The sequence below is a fragment of the Carassius auratus genome, chromosome 8 (assembly GCF_003368295.1).
Source record: "Carassius auratus strain Wakin chromosome 8, ASM336829v1, whole genome shotgun sequence".
Lineage (NCBI taxonomy): Eukaryota > Metazoa > Chordata > Actinopteri > Cypriniformes > Cyprinidae > Carassius > Carassius auratus.
The window spans coordinates 25,883,734-25,900,770 of NC_039250.1; the positions used below are offsets into that span (position 1 = coordinate 25,883,734).

The window sequence follows — 17,037 nt, forward strand, 5'->3', positions numbered from 1 at the left end:
TAGGGACGATGCGGAGGGAGAGAAGCAGCACGGGACTTACTGAACACTTCCTTCAGGTCCAGATACTCAACGGGCACATTTGGCAAAACCATGTTCTCCTTCTGAAAGACAGAAACAGGGAACACAGAACAAGCAGAAACCAGACAAGACTCATGACATCTTTCACCCCACAATGTGACAGTGTTAGAACCCCATTCCACTCGTGGATTATGCTTGGATAACCAGGGGTGACCTAAAACAATGGGAGCAACAGGGGAGTCCATGAGAAAAAAAGATATGGTTTCTTGATGGTTTCCAGACATGATCAGTGTGATGGGTTCTGTATGGTGCGTGACGTGAGGCAGTTCCTGGACGTTGAGTGCGGTGACATAGATGGGGAGAGACACAGGAAGGACAGGAATGTTCAAGTGATGTGCAAGTGAAGAATCAATGAAATTACCCTCGGCTCCGGAGTCCAGAAGGGCGTGACACTCGTGATGTTGATTCTTCCACCACAGTTTCACTGGAAGGAGGGTCGATGATGTAGATGAGGACTTCTCAGTGGAGATCCCACCCGATAGTAGCCTCAAGTTTACTATCGGGCTGGCTCTTTTACCGGGCATGAGTAGGTGTTATGAGCAGAGCCTCCACAGTACAAACACAGTCCTTGGGACCTCCCCCGTTCCCTCTCCCTCCGGGACAGCTGAGCTCTACCCACCTGCATAGGCTCGTGGTCATCAACAGAACCGACCATGTTCTCTCGACTCAAGCACCCCCTTACAGGAGAGATGGTAGATCTTGAAGGACTGGGTTGGCTGCCCAGGCGATTAATCCGTGTGTCAACTCGTAAAGCCAGTTCGATGAGTCCGTTGAGAGTGGGGGGCAGCTCGAGGAGGTAGATCTTTTGCTGAACACGGTCGGATAACCCATGCAGGAATCTATCCCACTGTGCCGCCTCGTTCCACTGGCACGCAGCTGCCAGGGTGCGGAACTCGATGGAGTAATCGGTTACTGAGGAAGAACCTTGACGGAGTTCAGAGAGTCGATGAGCGGCTTCCCTGCCGGTCGCGGCCCGGTCGAAAATTCTCCTCATTTCCTCAGAGAGGGCGTGGAACGATGCACAACACAGGTGTTGGTTTTCCGACACCGACCTCCCCCATAAGGCAGCCTTGCCAGACAATAATGTGAGCGTAAACGCTACTTTAGACTCCTCAGTAGCGAAGGTGCAGGGCTGTAGGGCGAAATGCATTGAACACTTGGTAAGGAAAGTTCTGCAAAACGCTGGCTCACCAGCATAGTTTTCCAGCGCCGGAAGTTGCGGCTCTGGCCGCGACTAGCCGGAAGTGGTCCTGGGGAATCTCCCGAGGGACGGACGGCGCAGGCGGTGCGATGGGTGCAGTGGGAGACGTGAGTTGATGGATCTGCTGGGTGAGCTTGGACACCTGTGCCACCAGCGCTTGGACAGCGCGTCCGGTGTTCGAGATGCTCTCCTGCTGCTGATCCATTCTCTTGACGCTGTGATGCATGAAATCTGTGAGGGTATTGGTGTTCGCTGCTTCCATGGCGGGTGAGATCGTTGTGTGACGGTGGATTAAGGAAAGTCTGGAAGCAGATGCGGGTTAACAGTTTTAATGGTATGAGATGAGTATAAATACACAAACAAACAAAAATGCTGAGAAGACGACACTCCGTGGTGGTGGTGAGTAGGTGAGGAATCCTGATGATGGCGGAGAGAAGGTGAGTAATCCGGATGAAGACGGTGTGTAGGCAGCAGGAGAGGATGGCAGTAATGAGTGACAGCTGTTGCTGATGACAATTAACGGAGACGCCCACAAGCTAATCAGTGCAGACGCGAAACACACAGATTTCACCACAAAGTGCAAACACCCGAGATCACGGTTTACCAACCGTGACAAGTTCAGATCGTTTTACCAACTCGGACCTTTGAGTCTCGTTCAGCAAAACGAACAAACCTTTTTTCAAGTAATTTTGTTCATTTTGTTCTTCACAGTATGACATCAAAGTACAGCGAGAGCGATAAGATATCGGATCCAATGCATTTGAATCGCTCTCGCTGTACTTTGATGTCATACAAGTGATGATTCTGTGCAGCGCTGCTTCAAGTCAAACTCTTTCATAACTGCATATAAAATATTGATACGAGCCGTGACTGTTTCCTACACATACAGGTTATTTTTCAGCAATAGGAAACCGGGACGTCTGGTGTGTGTGTGTATGTGTGTGTTCCTTCTGGTCAATAGTCCACATTCGCCGTGGTGCTGCCGTCTTCGTCTTTCTTCCTCTGTGGTTTTCCTAGTTCGTGATTGTTCAACTTCAGATAGATCAACAAATCGGCTTGTTCAATCGCACACACATCACAAATTCAAACTGACAGCTCACAAACTTTTTAGACATGTTTAAAAATGATTGGGAGGTCGAGAAGTGCTCGTAAGGCACTCAGCTCGGCTCAGTATTCCTCGCACATGATACGAGCCGGGACCATACAAGCATACACGATTTCCACTTGACTAAAAAAAAAACGCATGCGAACTCGTACAACAGTAAAAATCGCACCGTTTGTGCCCGCCTTTAGGTATACCCCTTAAAAGTATGTTTACTGTACACTGGGTGAGTTAGATGGTAGAGAGGGGGGATGTTGGGGAACCTGTTTGGAAATAGTCATTATTTTTGTCATTACATTTGTTTATACCAATGGAACAGAAATTATACACTTCACCTTGAAAAAAAAAAAAGTCTTTCATTGGATTGTAATGCCTTCTTTGTATTCCATATTGTTCTTCACAGATTATTTGGGAATTCTGTATCTGTGTTCTAACCGAACAGCATGGCCTAGGATATTAACAGCCAACTTTGAGCATGACGGCTCCAAACGACTTCTTCCTCCTGGCCAACAGAACACAGTACATGAAGACAGCAGAGAGCGATGACTCCAGTTGCACAATATCAACAAACTAAACAGGTCAATCAGTGTAACTTGATAAAGTACATCTTTAAATCTGAAAACTCTGAAAACAAGCTGACATGTTCTTGTTAGAAAAGCACAGCGAGTGACTTACAGAGAAGCGTGATTCCATGTTTCTCTTGTTACTTGGGAAATACTTTTCACTCCCCTCTCAGGAATGGAAGAAATAGCAATGTTAGGACACTTAAGAAAACTTCATAGGTTTTTCCTAAAAGAAAAAAAGAAAAGAAAAGGAAAATCACGAACGTGGTAACTATAACACACATCTCTATGCTAAGTCCTTTAACTCAACATTCCAGAATGAAAAAAAAAAAATCCTGTTTGTTTGTTTTTGTCTTTTTTCTTTCTCTTGCTATGTGTTCTAAAAGTGTAAAGTGGACAAGGAACGCATGTAATCAAAGACCTTACACTGTTCACAATATCATTGAGAGACTGACAAAAAAGATTTCTGCATTTATAATCCCGCAGAGACAAAATAAAGAAGAGGATGAAAGATATTCTATAACAAGCCCAAACATAAGACTCAGATCATCACATAAGAAATCACTCGGAATATAATGTCAGGTTCTGACCAATCAGGTCTTTTTTATTCATTGTCCTTTCCAAAGTATTAAGAAATTGCCCTCAGGCTACAGATGGGGTGTTTTCACAACCATTACACGGTGCTGGCGAGTTGGAATCTTCTGCATTATCTTTGTTTTGTTTTTCTGTCGTTGCCTTGCTTTGTTTGTAGAGCATTTAACATATTTTTCTATTCACAATACCTATTTTTGTTTTCACATTGTATGTATGTATATATATATATATATATATATATATATATATATATATATATTTATATATATATATAAAATTATTTATATTTTTGAATTCAATTATATTTTATTTATTTATTTTATTATTGTATTGAGTTCCTTTCTTTGTTTGTTACTGTTTTAAATCCATTGCTACTCTGTCAGTTGTTTACAGCCTTTTTTTAATATATATATATATATATATATATATATATATATATATATATATATATATATATATATATATATATATATATATATATTGGTTGAATTCATGTTTGACGGTTTAAGAAAAAGATCAAAAGCAATAGTGGAAGGTTGTGAGTCAGTAAAGAGCACAATTGTTAGATGTTTTTACAGTAGTGGTCAGAAGAGTGATATCTGTCTGTAAACCTGTAATATGTCTGTGAGCTTCAGGATCACTGTCATTAAAAGGTGATGCCCAGTCTCTCATAATAACACATTTTGATTTCAAAGATTTTTTATTAAATAATTATAATGATTAAGAAAAACACAAGGCTAGTTGAAGATAAGGGAGCTGCTAAGTGGAATGTTGGAACTTTTAAGTAGAAATTGCATGTTCTGAAAAAACAAAAAAAAAGATATTGATGTATATGTTCCTATGGTATGTGTGAATGATTTTAGATGTGTGCATCTACATTTAACACAAAAAAAAAGAAAAAAAAAAGAAAAGAAATGTTTGGTCAGAGGACTTTTAATTTCAGACCTTCTATGCAATGATTCTCTCAGCTGAGAAAAAAAAAGGTTGTTAGAGTATTGAAACACAATAAAAGAACTAAATCCAAGAATTACTAGATAGTAGTTTCAAAAATGTTTCTTGGGGGCTGATTTGTTTGTATAAGAGAAACTCTAATGTAAATACTATAAATCTGAATGGAAATTTTGATTCCCATATTTGTGGCATGTTTCCCATTTTGTGGCACTGTTTTGAAATGGAGCCAGTTACCCATATCCATTTACATAATCATCCATCATTTCTCACGAGACATGGATGGTTGCTGCTAGATTGGCTGCATATGATGAGGGTTCCTTCCTAATGGTGCAATACTTATTAAAAAGAAATTACAAATCTAAAGCATACTACAAATGTGTCAACAATATAGCAGACATCATGAAATATACATATATACAAGGAGGTTATATTTGAGAAATATTAAAACACTTTTGTTTATTGCAGTGTTTGAAGGGCTGCCCATTTATCTGGTCTTAAATTATGCTCCTCTGTGGTTGCCCGGAGGCCGTGCAGTTTGACCCTTCACTGCATTAACACACACTGGAGTTTCTGTGTGGTCAGAAAAGCTCTTGAGCAAACCCAACCACACAGCCTTCAGCTATAGTTACGTCACACGTTATGTTGGTTTATATATACAGTATATATATTTTCAAATAATAGTTTTAAAAAACTATACCAAAATTTAATAAATCATATTTTATTAGACAAATAAATAAAATAAATAGCACTATATTATGTAAATGGATTAGAATGTATATGAGATGGTATATAAGAGCGTCTATAATGAGCAGTTATATAGCAATGTATAGACCACCCAAAATGTAAAGCAAATCAAGGAGTCTGTTTGTACTGCCTGCAATGTGAACTGTATTAGCTATCATTCTGTCTTGCATCTCAGATATTTTATTTTTTATATTTTTTTCTGTGTGTGTGTTTGATCCTGTTCACCTCAGGAAAGCATAGAGTTAAGGCACTGAGGGGAGATATATGCATCGCTATAAGGGCTTAATTACAATACTAAGAAAGCCATTCATTCTAACACCCTAGGTTTGTGATTCATCAGGGCTGTTGACTGTGATGTATGTCAGGGACACTAGATCACCTGCCATTATGTCTGCTATTTATTTATTTGCTCATTCATTGTGATCCTTTTTACCGGGTTATAAAACAGTTACTCTTGTAGGAGTAAGTATGTGGCACAAAGAAAGAAATACTCGACAGACAGAAAATGACTGCAATCACTTTGTCAAAAAGGAAACAATCAGTTAAATTAGTTTTTAAAATAAGCCTGGGCCTGTACCATGATGGTAGCTGAACAAATTCAGAGTTACAGGATTAGTTTTGAGTTGACAAAACCAAACCTCTCCAATCCAGCGTTGTTGGTACCATGATGATGTTCATCAACTTTCTTTGTCAACTCAGGCTTTGATCCTGAGTTTGTGGAGCGCGTGCACATGAATGTGTGACATCACTGGCGAACAGCCAATCACGAGCCTTGCAACACAAAGCAAGTTTGATTTACTACTCGAGAGAGACCCAGCGAGAATCAAAACTAAAGGTTAAAGGTTTTACTAAAGTTTAAGAGATTGAAGAATATGACAAATTTAAACATCATATGAGAAATGAAGGAGGATAAATAAAATAAATGATCTTGCTCTGTCAGTGTACTCACAACTGAAACTTGATAACTTAGTTTCTACATTTGAAAATATATAGTGATAGAGATGTAAGGTCAGATTTTTTTTTTTTTAATAGTGCAACCTTTTGATACTACAGCTTATTTATATTACATGTTTTTATCTGTATACATTCATATTTATTAAACATAAATGATTTATAATAACTGTTAAACAAAAATTGCTTGTGTGTAAATGATAAAAATACTAATAATATGAATCATAATAATTATATAAATCATAAAATGACTCAGTAATTATCATTAAAGCCAGACTTATTATTATTTATTTTTTTTACACATTATTATATTTATTATTTTTATTATTATTAGCATTATTGACCTTAATTTGGAGCAAGATAAAGACACATGTCACTTCTCTCACATCTGATTGGTCCAGCTTCAGTTTGAGATCTCTAACCCAGAACATAATCTGCCCTGGAGCAGGTTAGCCATGGAGTGTAAGTATATGGCAGAGAATGCAGCTAAAAGCCAAGTCCCTTACGTGGTACCTTAAAATCCAGGATTGGTGCAAACTAACCTGAAACTAACCCGGCTAGCCAGCTAATCCAGCTTCATGGTACAGGCCCCTGTAAATGCACCCACCCCTACGACCCCTTTGCTGCTCAGTTGCACTGGCAACCATTTTCACAGTTAAAAGGACATGGATATATCTGTAAATCATGTAAATAGTACTATACTTTTGCACACGAAACATTCAGAACAAGGTGTAAAATGACCTGTTGTTTTGTGTAAATTAAGTCTAAAAAACAGAACCACAACATAAACAGAAACCAAATAAACACATAAATATTCAACTGAATCACATTGTGTATGTGGTTGCCTCATGTGGACTGTTTGGAAATGTACTTTTTTTTTTTTTTAATATTGTATTGAGACACATTTTTGGTCAATGGTCTATACTTGTGATTGTTAATGCAGATGAAAGACTAAAAGAGAATATGGCTTCCATATCATTTGTGGACGGGGAAATTTCAATTGACAAATATATTTTACGAAAAAAGAAAACAACAGGCAACAGTTTGAAGGTGTTCGAAAAACAAAATTAATGTCAGATTCACTGTTGTGAGAGCATATCCATAAATACATTGTAAATTGTTTGTTTCAGTGTATACCTGTAGTAGGCTTGATGTTATGTCATGTTGTGTGATGAAAGTAATGATGACTCTTCAATACAATCAGGAAAAAAATAAGAGGATTAAAGAAAAATAAAAATAAAAAACACTACCTGAATCTAACTTGTCCTTTTCACTGCTACACCAGATACATGGATGACTGATTTCATCTGCTAGGCTAAGTAAGAACAACAACAACAACAACAACAGTCAATTCAACATAAAGCTGCTGAGATGTTTGTTCTGTTTCAATGGTGCCTGATTATATACTGGTTACAACAAGCTGGTGTCACATTCACCCTGTTGGACCTAAATCTAATTATTCAAAACATTATGCAAATACATGGACAAAAAATGAATGAAGGACAGGAGGACATTCAAAGTAAGCATGGAAAATTACAATTTCTTATCCTGGTGGTCACTGTAATTAAAGAAAACATCAGAACTTTACATTTAATGGGAATATACCAAATTTCAGAGCATTCGGAGACAAAAAGCCAGTGAAATGTTTGGATGGTTTTTGTCCAATAGTAAAATAATGGATGGTTGATCATTATGAAATTTGGCAGATGCATTAAGAGTGACCATGAGGCTGACTGCCCATTGTATCTATTTATTTTATTTGAACTGGCCTCAGATGGCACTATAATAAGCATTTGTTTGCCAAAATATATTCACAGAAATCGAAATTGAACATCACATGATAGTTGCAAATAACCCAAATTATAATTTCAACAATTTTAAACTGCCACACAGGAAAAATAAAGTTGTATATATTTACTCCTAAAGTCATTGCCTGTCCACCTTTTGGAAAACAAACAAAAACAAAAGTCTTTTATGTGATTTTATGCAGAACCAAGAAGTTTTTACATTTTGTCTAACCCCCAATTGCTACCCAAGTGGCCAAAAATATGTCTGCCAACTGCTCCAGGTGTGTGTTATCTGCCAATTGGGTAAGAAAAATAATCTTGTTTCCATTTTCATTAAAATATTTTTTCTTGTTTTTAGTAAAATGCGCTCAATTTAGTTTCTGAAAAACACATTAATAAAAGCATTTTTTTGGTACAGGCCCTAGCAGTGCATTTCCCAAAAACGAACCATGATCACAAGTTCTGTCAGCAAACGATGCTTTTGGGAAAGCGAGCACAGGTTAGGACCACTGTGACGACTGGGGCGGGGCTGAGAGACGTGGGAACAGAGCGAGTCCCACGGAGGAGATGGAAGGATATAAAACTGGAGCGACGACAGTGAAGGACGAGAGAGGACCAGGCCTGGATTTTAGTTTTTGTTTTTATTTGTGCACGCCAGTCGTCCGTGAGGGGCTGTCACACTGTTTTGTCTTTATTTTGATTATTAAAGCTTTCATTTTGATTGTAAATAAAAAAAATAAATAAATAAATTTTTTTATATATATATATATATATATATATATATATATATATATATATATATATATATATAAAACCGGTTAACTAATGCAACATGGCAAATATTATGACTTGTCAACTATAGGTATTTAAAGGGGGGGGGGTAAATGCTATTTCATGCATACTGAGTTTTTTACACTGTTAAAGAGTTGGATTCCCATGCTAAACATGGACAAAGTTTCAAAAATTAAGTTGTACGTTTGAAGGAGTATTTCTGTTCCAAAAATACTCCTTCCGGTTTGTCACAAGTTTCGGAAAGTTTTTTTCGAGTATGGCTCTGTGTGACGTTAGATGGAGCGGAATTTCCTTATATGGGTCCTGAGGCACTTCTGCCGGAAGAGTGCGCGCTCCCGTACAGCAGAGCACTGAGAGCACAACAGACTTCACTGATCAGAGCGAGAGCAAAAAGTCACAAAAGGAGTGTGTTTTTGGTTGCCAGGACAAGACAACCCTGCACAGATTACCAAAAGAGAAACAGCATTAAGGGACCAGTGGATGGAGTTTATTTTTACAGAGCATCAACGGAGTTGTGCAAGTGTTTGTGTTTGTTCCTTGCATTTTGAAGATGCTTGTTTTACAAACAAGGCCCAGTTTGACGATGGATTTGAACATCGTTTATTTCTTAAGGATAATGCAGTCGCAAAGAAAAAGGGTCACGATCGTGTGTTGGAACCGCATGCGGTGAGTAAAACTGCTTCAAATATCTCTGTGTTATTAACAGCTATCGGCGCGTAAGCACATCAAGTAAACAACAAGCGATGTTGTCATCAAACTGCACTTTCCACATGTACAGCTAAAAAAAAAAAAAAAAAAAAAAAAAAGACGAAATGAAGTGGAACTTAGTCATTTTCCAAAACCGCTAAGCATACATATATAGTTTCAGTACATACCACATAGAGACGCATTTGCTGATGCTGCTCTTGTTAAATTTCAGCCTCTGGATCTGTGTCACAGCTTCCAAATGCTCTCAACTCAAATAAAAGCCTACTGGCGCTCGTGATTCTTTAGCTCCGCCCACACATCACACCTCCAGCCGCTCGTGTTTTTCCGGGAAAAATCGGTACAGACTATCTTTCTCTTATAAATATAATAAAAATAAAGACTTTTTGGAGTTATGAAGGATGCAGTACTACTCTATAGGTACTCAAGATTAACAGGATATTGAGTGAAAACGAGCATTTCACCCCCCCTTTAATAGGTGATAGTATAATAAATTTAATAGGAAATAATTTAATAAAAATTTTGAATCTTGAATCTTGAAATCCAAAGAGATATTCTTTATTAAAGTTAAGAGTCAACCACGCCCCCCTTTGTCACGGTGCAGGGTACCGTCTCAGCTTCCCCTGCGGTCTGTGTTGTCCTGTCTGTTTCGGTAGCTCATGGTCTGGGCAATCAGCGCTGATCGTGGCGGGGTTGTGCAGATCACAAGCTCATTCTTCCCCACCTGTCGCTCGTTCTCCCACTCACTTATATGTCTCGGCTTTTCTGTCTGTTGTCGTGAGTAGATTGTTTTGTCTTTGCTCATGTGTTGTATGATTCTCAGTATCAGCCTCACCTTCTGTTTTTTGTCAAAAGATCCGTAATTCGGAGATCCGGCAGCGCGGGTGTTTTGGCCAAGGTTATTGAGAGCTGGACTTAGAATGTTATGGCCTCTGAAGCAGCAGAGAGATGTTTTCTAATAGTCAGGGTTTCCAATGTTCTGAATGTAATTGACAGTATTGTGTTTTACTTAAAAAATCACTTTACAGAAGGTTCCAGCACCTATAAGCTTCCTGTATTTCTGAAATTTACTATTTCTAAATATGCTATTGCTACACTTCATGGTAAAAATTGCACTGGTCTGCTAGACTTGGTTGAACAAAAATAAACAATATTTTGTTGCTTAAGCTTATGTATTCAGTCATTATTCAATGGTATACTAGAAATCCATGTGAAAAAAATTACTTCTCACTGTTCTCAGCTCAAATATTTATATGCGATTAAATAGCGATTAATTTCGATTAATTAATTACAAAGCCTCTAATTAATTAGCTTAATTTTTTAATCTAGTCCCGGCCCTAGTTATTTTGTGTTTTGTGGCGAGATTAAAGATTCTCCTTTACTTTACTCTGCATCTGAGTCCTCTGTCTAGTACGCACCCTGACAGAATCTACTCACCATAGAAAGGTGAGCAGAGCTCTTCAGCAGCAGGTCTTTTGGGTCGACAGCAGGAGGAAATCACAGCTTCTCGACGCTCCTACTCAGAGATCGCTCTCCAACTCAACCGGCTAGCCGAATGGCTTGACCAGCTGCAGGCCAGCCCTTCGGCTGCCCCGTCTGTTCCAGATGCCCTGTCTGTCCCACCTGCTCCTCGCCACGTGGAAACACGACTCAATCCACCCGCTCTATACTCGGGTGAGCCCAACTCATGTCGATCATTTCTGTCCCAGTGCTCACTGACTTTCACTCTCCAGCCTTCCTGTTTCCCCACGGAGCAATCCAGAGTGGCGTTCGTCATCACTCTGGTTGGTCAAGCGAGAGAGTGGGGAACAGCTATGTGGGACAGCAAACATGACTGTTGTGCGTCGTTTGAGGCAATCTCGAGGGAGCTGCGCAAGGTGTTTGACCGCTCGGCATGTGGTATTGAAGCAGCACAAGCATTGTCGCTGCTTCAGCAGAGAGAGCAGTCAGTGTCCGGTTACTTTATTCAGTTCCGCACGCTCACCGCATCCTGCGGCTGGAATGAGAAGGATCTCTGGGATCACTTCCTCCACGGCCTGGCTGAGCAGGTGAAGGACGAGATCTATTCACTAGAGCTGCCCCCTGGCTTGGATGGGCTTATCGATCTCGCCATTCGGGTCGACGACCGGATTACTCTCCGTTCTCGGCACCGTAGAGAGGGGATTCCCCATGAACACGTCACCAAGGTTCCGTATGGAGCAGCATGTGACACGATGTCAAAACGCCGCCTCCTCCCGGAGGAGGAGCCTATGCAGATTGGGAGAGCCCGGCTGACAATAGGAGAGCGACGCCGTCGCTTGGATAATCAGCTCTGTCTGTACTGCGGTGAGGCGGGTCACGTGGCAGCGGCATGCCCTGCGGCGGGGCGATGCTTTTCACGCAAGGGAGAGTGCATGGTGAGCGTCACTACAGCTCGACTGCCACCTGCCGGCCGTTTAGAGTTCCAAGCTTCAGTACAGTTTGGGGGGGCTGTTTTCCAGGTTTTGGGATTGATTGACTCTGGAGTGGAGGGCGACTTCATGGATTCCAGATAGGCAACTCGTCTGGGGATTTCGGCCGTTGCACTGGCCGAGCCTATTTCTGCCAGGACCCTTTGTGGCACTCATCTCACTAATACTCACACCACCCAGTTTGTCACATTAACTTTGTCTGGTAATCATGCTGAGGATTATAATTTTTCACCTCATTCACTCGCCCACCGCTCCAGTGGTGTTGGGTCACACCTGGTTGGTTAAACATAACCCTCATATTGATTGGGCCCGTGGTTCTATTTTGGCTTGGAGCCCTTTCTGTTTAGCTCAGTGTTTGGGTGCTGCTTTCCCCCCTGTCTCGTCTCATTCTTGGTTGCAGGAGGAGCTGATTAACTTGGTGGATGTACCAGAGGCTTACCATGATTTGAGAGCGGTTTTCAGTAGGTCCCGAGCTTCATCTCTGCCTCCACACCGCCCGTACGACTGTAATATTGACCTGCTTCCTGGCACTTCTCCACCTAAGGGGCGCCTTTACTCTTTGTCGGGTCCGGAGCGGGAGGCCATGAAGAGGTATATACATGATTCTCTGGTAGCAGGCATTATCCGTCCCTCATCCTCTCCAGCCGGGGCGGGGTTCTTCTTCGTGGAGAAGAATGATGGTTCGTTGCGCCCCTGCATTGACTATCAGGGGTTAAATGACATCACGGTAAAGAATCATTATCCTTTGCCGTTGATGTCATCGGCCTTCGAGCTCCTTCAGGGGGCAACCATCTTTACGAAGTTGGACCTTCGCAGTGCTTATCACTTGGTTCGGATTAGGGAGGGGACGAATGGAAGACCGCCTTTAACACCCATACAGGGCACTTTGAATATTTAGTTATGCCGTTTGGGCTTTCCAACTCCCCGGCGGTCTTTCAGGCACTCGTCAACGATGTGCTCCGAGACATGGTAGAACGGTTTGTTTTTGGTTATATCGACGACATCCTGATTTTTTTAAAGAATGAGCGCGATCATGTCCAGCACGTCAGTCGAGTGCTCCAGAGGCTGCTGGAGAATTGTTTATTCGTTAAGTTAGAGAAGTGTGATTTTCACGCACAGTCGGTTCTGTTCCTGGGTTTTATTCTCTCGCCTGAAGGTATCCGAATGGATCTCGCCATAGTAAAGGCAGATGCTGATTGGCCCACCCCAGATAGTCGTAGAGCGGTCCAGCGCTTTCTGGGGTTTGCCAATTTTTACAGGCGGTTCATTCGAACTTTAGCCAGATTGCCCTTCCTCTGACTGATCTCTCCTCCACAAAGAAACTATTCTGTTGGTCGTCGCAGGCCCAAGCTGTGTTTGAGAACCTTAAGAGTCGATCGCTACTAAGGACATTAACTTCAGACTGCCCTCACGTAAACTGGGACCCAAATTTGTTGGACCGTTTGTCATAGCCAAGGTGCCTAGTCCAGTGTCAGTACAACTCAAATTGCGTGTTCAATGCTGTGTGCGTGCACTTTGGATGGGTTAAATGCAGAACATGAATTCTGAGTATGGGTCACCTTGCTTGGCTGTATGTCACATTTTTTTTTTCTGTGGCCTAATGGCTGGAGAGTTGGACTTATAACCTGAAGGTCACAGGTTTGAGTTTCAGTGCTGGCAGGAGTTGTAGGTTGGGGGATAAATGAACAGCGCTCTCTTCCACCCTCAATACCCATGGCCGAAGTGCCCTTGAGCAAGGCACTGAACCCCCAGTTGCTCCCCAGGTGCTAGATATAGCTGCCAACTGCTCCGGGGGTGTGTTCACTTCTCGCTGCTGTATGTGCACACTTGGATGGGTTAAATTTAGAGCACCAATTCCAAGTATGGGGACATGATAACCAAGGAGGCTTCTTAGGGAAGCCTTATGACTCGGAGTGAGAGTCCAGTTAGTACAAAATTTCACACCCTTTAGCATAAGTGATGCATCTTTAGCAAAGCTCACTAGAAGAGTAAATAAATGCTTCCAACTAGGAATGGAATAGAATAACAAACATTTTTTTTTTTTTTTTTTTTTTTGAGGCTGAGAAGTTCCAATAAAACAGAACAGGATGTAGCTGCATCAAACAGGCTAGTCAGATAATAATACAACTGGCAACAGTTTAACAGACATGGATCATACTCACCCACCATGGCTCCCGCTATTGTCTCTTCTGGACCTTCAGTAGGTAGTTCTATGTTCCTAAAAAAAACAGAAACTAACCTCATGGGTGTAATATCAGTGGATGGAGGTTAACCTTGCTCAGGAAAGGAAAGGTTTAATCAGGGGAATTTTGGAGAGGAAGACGAGGGTAGATGTGAACACTAAATTGGGCGGTCAGCCCTGATCTGGACGAGAACATAGGGAACGACTTGTTGTATTACTTCCCTCAATTCTTGCCTCTTAGCCTTCAACCTGCTCCGTCCTCTAGATCTGCTCGCAGGTGGAAGAGGGACGCGAGATGTGACACTAGCCTTCTTTGATCTTTAGACTAAGATGGGCCAGGACCCCTTTGTTGGGGCTCAATCCTGGGCCTTCGTGGAGTGAAGGACTTAAAAGCAGCTGAACGTGCCTTCGTCACCTTACACTTCCCAACAACCATCTCAATGGAAGTGCAGTAAAGTTCAGAAGGAGAAATCTTCTGACAGACAGGTTCACCCACAGATGTCTCTCCATTACCACCATAGCCACCATAGACCTGTCTACGGTAGCCGCGGTCTGGTTGGTGGAATGGAAAGTGAGATTCAAGTGAGCGATCAAGCCACTTCATCAGGGGAAAGACCCTGACCTTTATCCAGGCCCGATAAGCCTGCAAAATTACCATGGTATTCAAGCTGTCACCTGACCTGCAGCTGCATACGCCTTGCCATTCAGATGAGATGTTATTTGAAGGATGGATGGTATGGAGGAAGTCCTAAGAGAAGATGTTTCTCCCATAACAAGATAACAGGCTAAAGTCTCTTCAATGGGAGACATCTTCTCATATCTGCTTTCATGCATCCCCTCGATATTGGCATAACTAGACTGCTAAAATCTGTTGACACGTGAAGAGAACAGATTTTTCCAAGTCCTCTCGATCTCCAAATGAAGATCTGGAAGACATGGAAGGCTCACCTGGGCTGGAGGGTTATGATCAGAAAGATAGCGCTCATCGAGGCGACAGCAAGACACCATAACCACAAGTCAAGTTTGTTTTGGCGTGATTTTGTTCGAGGTGACGTCATATCAGTTCGTTCTTCAATTTCATTTGAAGTATATCGGGCATTAAGAGGGCTAGTTGGAGGAATTTTTGTGATGGAATAGAAAGAACGACACCTGTGGGAGAGGTATGGGGAATGATAAAGAGGATGGGATAGGATAGAAGTGAATGGGAATACCCAGTTATAGTAAAAGAGGAAGGAACAGTAGTGTCAAAGAATCTGCAAAGATACATTGTTCAGAAAACCCATCAGAAGAAGAAAGGAGAAGAAGAGAAGGGAAAGTAAGTCAATATCCAGGAATATTAGTGAGGAAGAAGTAGAATGTATAATAAATGAACCATTTACAATGAAAGAAATAAAGATAGTTATAAAAAGTTCAAAACTATCATCCCCGGGAAAAGACAATGCATGCTTTGTGATGTTAAAACATATAGGTGAAAGTGCACTATTTAAGTTTTTGCATCTTTATAATAGAGTCTGGGAGTGAGGGATGATTGCCAAAAATGTGGAAAGAAGCTATAATAATTCGGATAAGTAAGCTTGGTAAGGATCCATCAAAACCCACCAGCTATAGACCAATAGCTTCCAATAACTTCTAATTTAAAAAATAACAGCAATAATGATGACAGAAAGGATATCATATGAGCTTGAGAAAAAGGGAAGGACGGCAAATTATCAGAGTGGGTTAATGAAAGGAAGAAGTACCATGGACGCAGTGATCAGACTAGAAAATGAAATAAGGAAAGCCCAGGGAAATAAAGAGGCAGTAATCGCAGTGTTTTTTGACAAAGAAAAAGCCTATGATATGTTGTGGAAGGAAGGAGTATTAATTAAGTTACACAAGCTAGGGATTGGAAGGAGAGTTTTTATTAGATAAAAGATTCCTTGTTTGAAAGGGATATCCAAGAAAGAATAGTATCAGAATTGTCAAACCAATATACTGTAGAAAATTGTTCACCTCACAGTAGTGTGTATAGTAGCCCACTACTATTCATAATAATGATTAATTACATCTTTTTAAAGGTACCAGCTGATATTTTTTTTTGCAGATAATGGAGCCCAGTGGAAGGTAGGGAGAAATATGGAGTATGTAGTTAGCAAATGCAAGGAGCTTTAGATAAAGTGGTGGAATGGAGGAGTGAATGGGGGTGTAGATTCTCAGTGGGAAAAACATATATAAAAATAAATTGTTTTCTTTGAAAATAAAAGATTTGATGAAAGACTATCAAAAGTAAATCATGACACCACAAAAAATATATAGAAAGTGTAAAAATTTATCCAGTTTTATAAAATAAATGAAAACTAATAAAATGAAGTAACAAATTGACTCCAATATTTTTCCATATCACACTAAAGTTTTCAGACTATGAGCAATTAACACCCATAAAGGACTGATTATGGAAATGGGATGATTCTTTTGTATTGAAAACTGCTGCTAATAATTATTCTATTGTCTATAATATTGTGACCATTGGTTCCCGTCTCACACCTAGATTGCCTACACTTCTTCATTTCATTGTTGTTGTGTTTAGGAGATATGCGCGAGAAACGCGGCACGTGTACATTAATCTACAGCCCGCCTCCAGCAGCACGACACACGTTTACATTAATCTACAGCCCGCCTCCAGCAGCGCAACACGTTAAAATTAATCTACACCCCACCTCGAGCAGCACGACACACGTTTACATTAATCTACACCCCGCTGTAACGGAAAAAGGTCAATTTAGCTCAAAGGGAATCATTTAAGATTTTAAAGGGAATTTGAACAGAATCACTGTTTCACGGCTGGTCACGGAGACGCCCTGTGATTCAGTGAACTAGCCGTTTAACATAAAATCTGCGCTGGATACTAATATCCAAACTATAGTGAAACACTATCAATTAGCACAGTAACAAGATCGG

General features: G+C 40.9%; 1 protein-coding gene across 2 annotated transcripts in view; it reads left to right on the forward strand.

Moving 5' to 3' along the window:
* The window catches only part of LOC113107796 (protein bassoon), a 51,360-nt gene extending 47,638 nt beyond the window's left edge, over positions 1-3,722 (forward strand). For both annotated transcript variants that reach the window (XM_026270517.1, XM_026270518.1), the window contains exon 12: positions 2,785-3,722. The gene's annotated coding sequence lies outside the window, so the exon portion shown is untranslated. The remainder of the gene's footprint in view (positions 1-2,784) is intronic.
* The last annotated feature ends 13,315 nt before the right edge of the window (positions 3,723-17,037 follow it).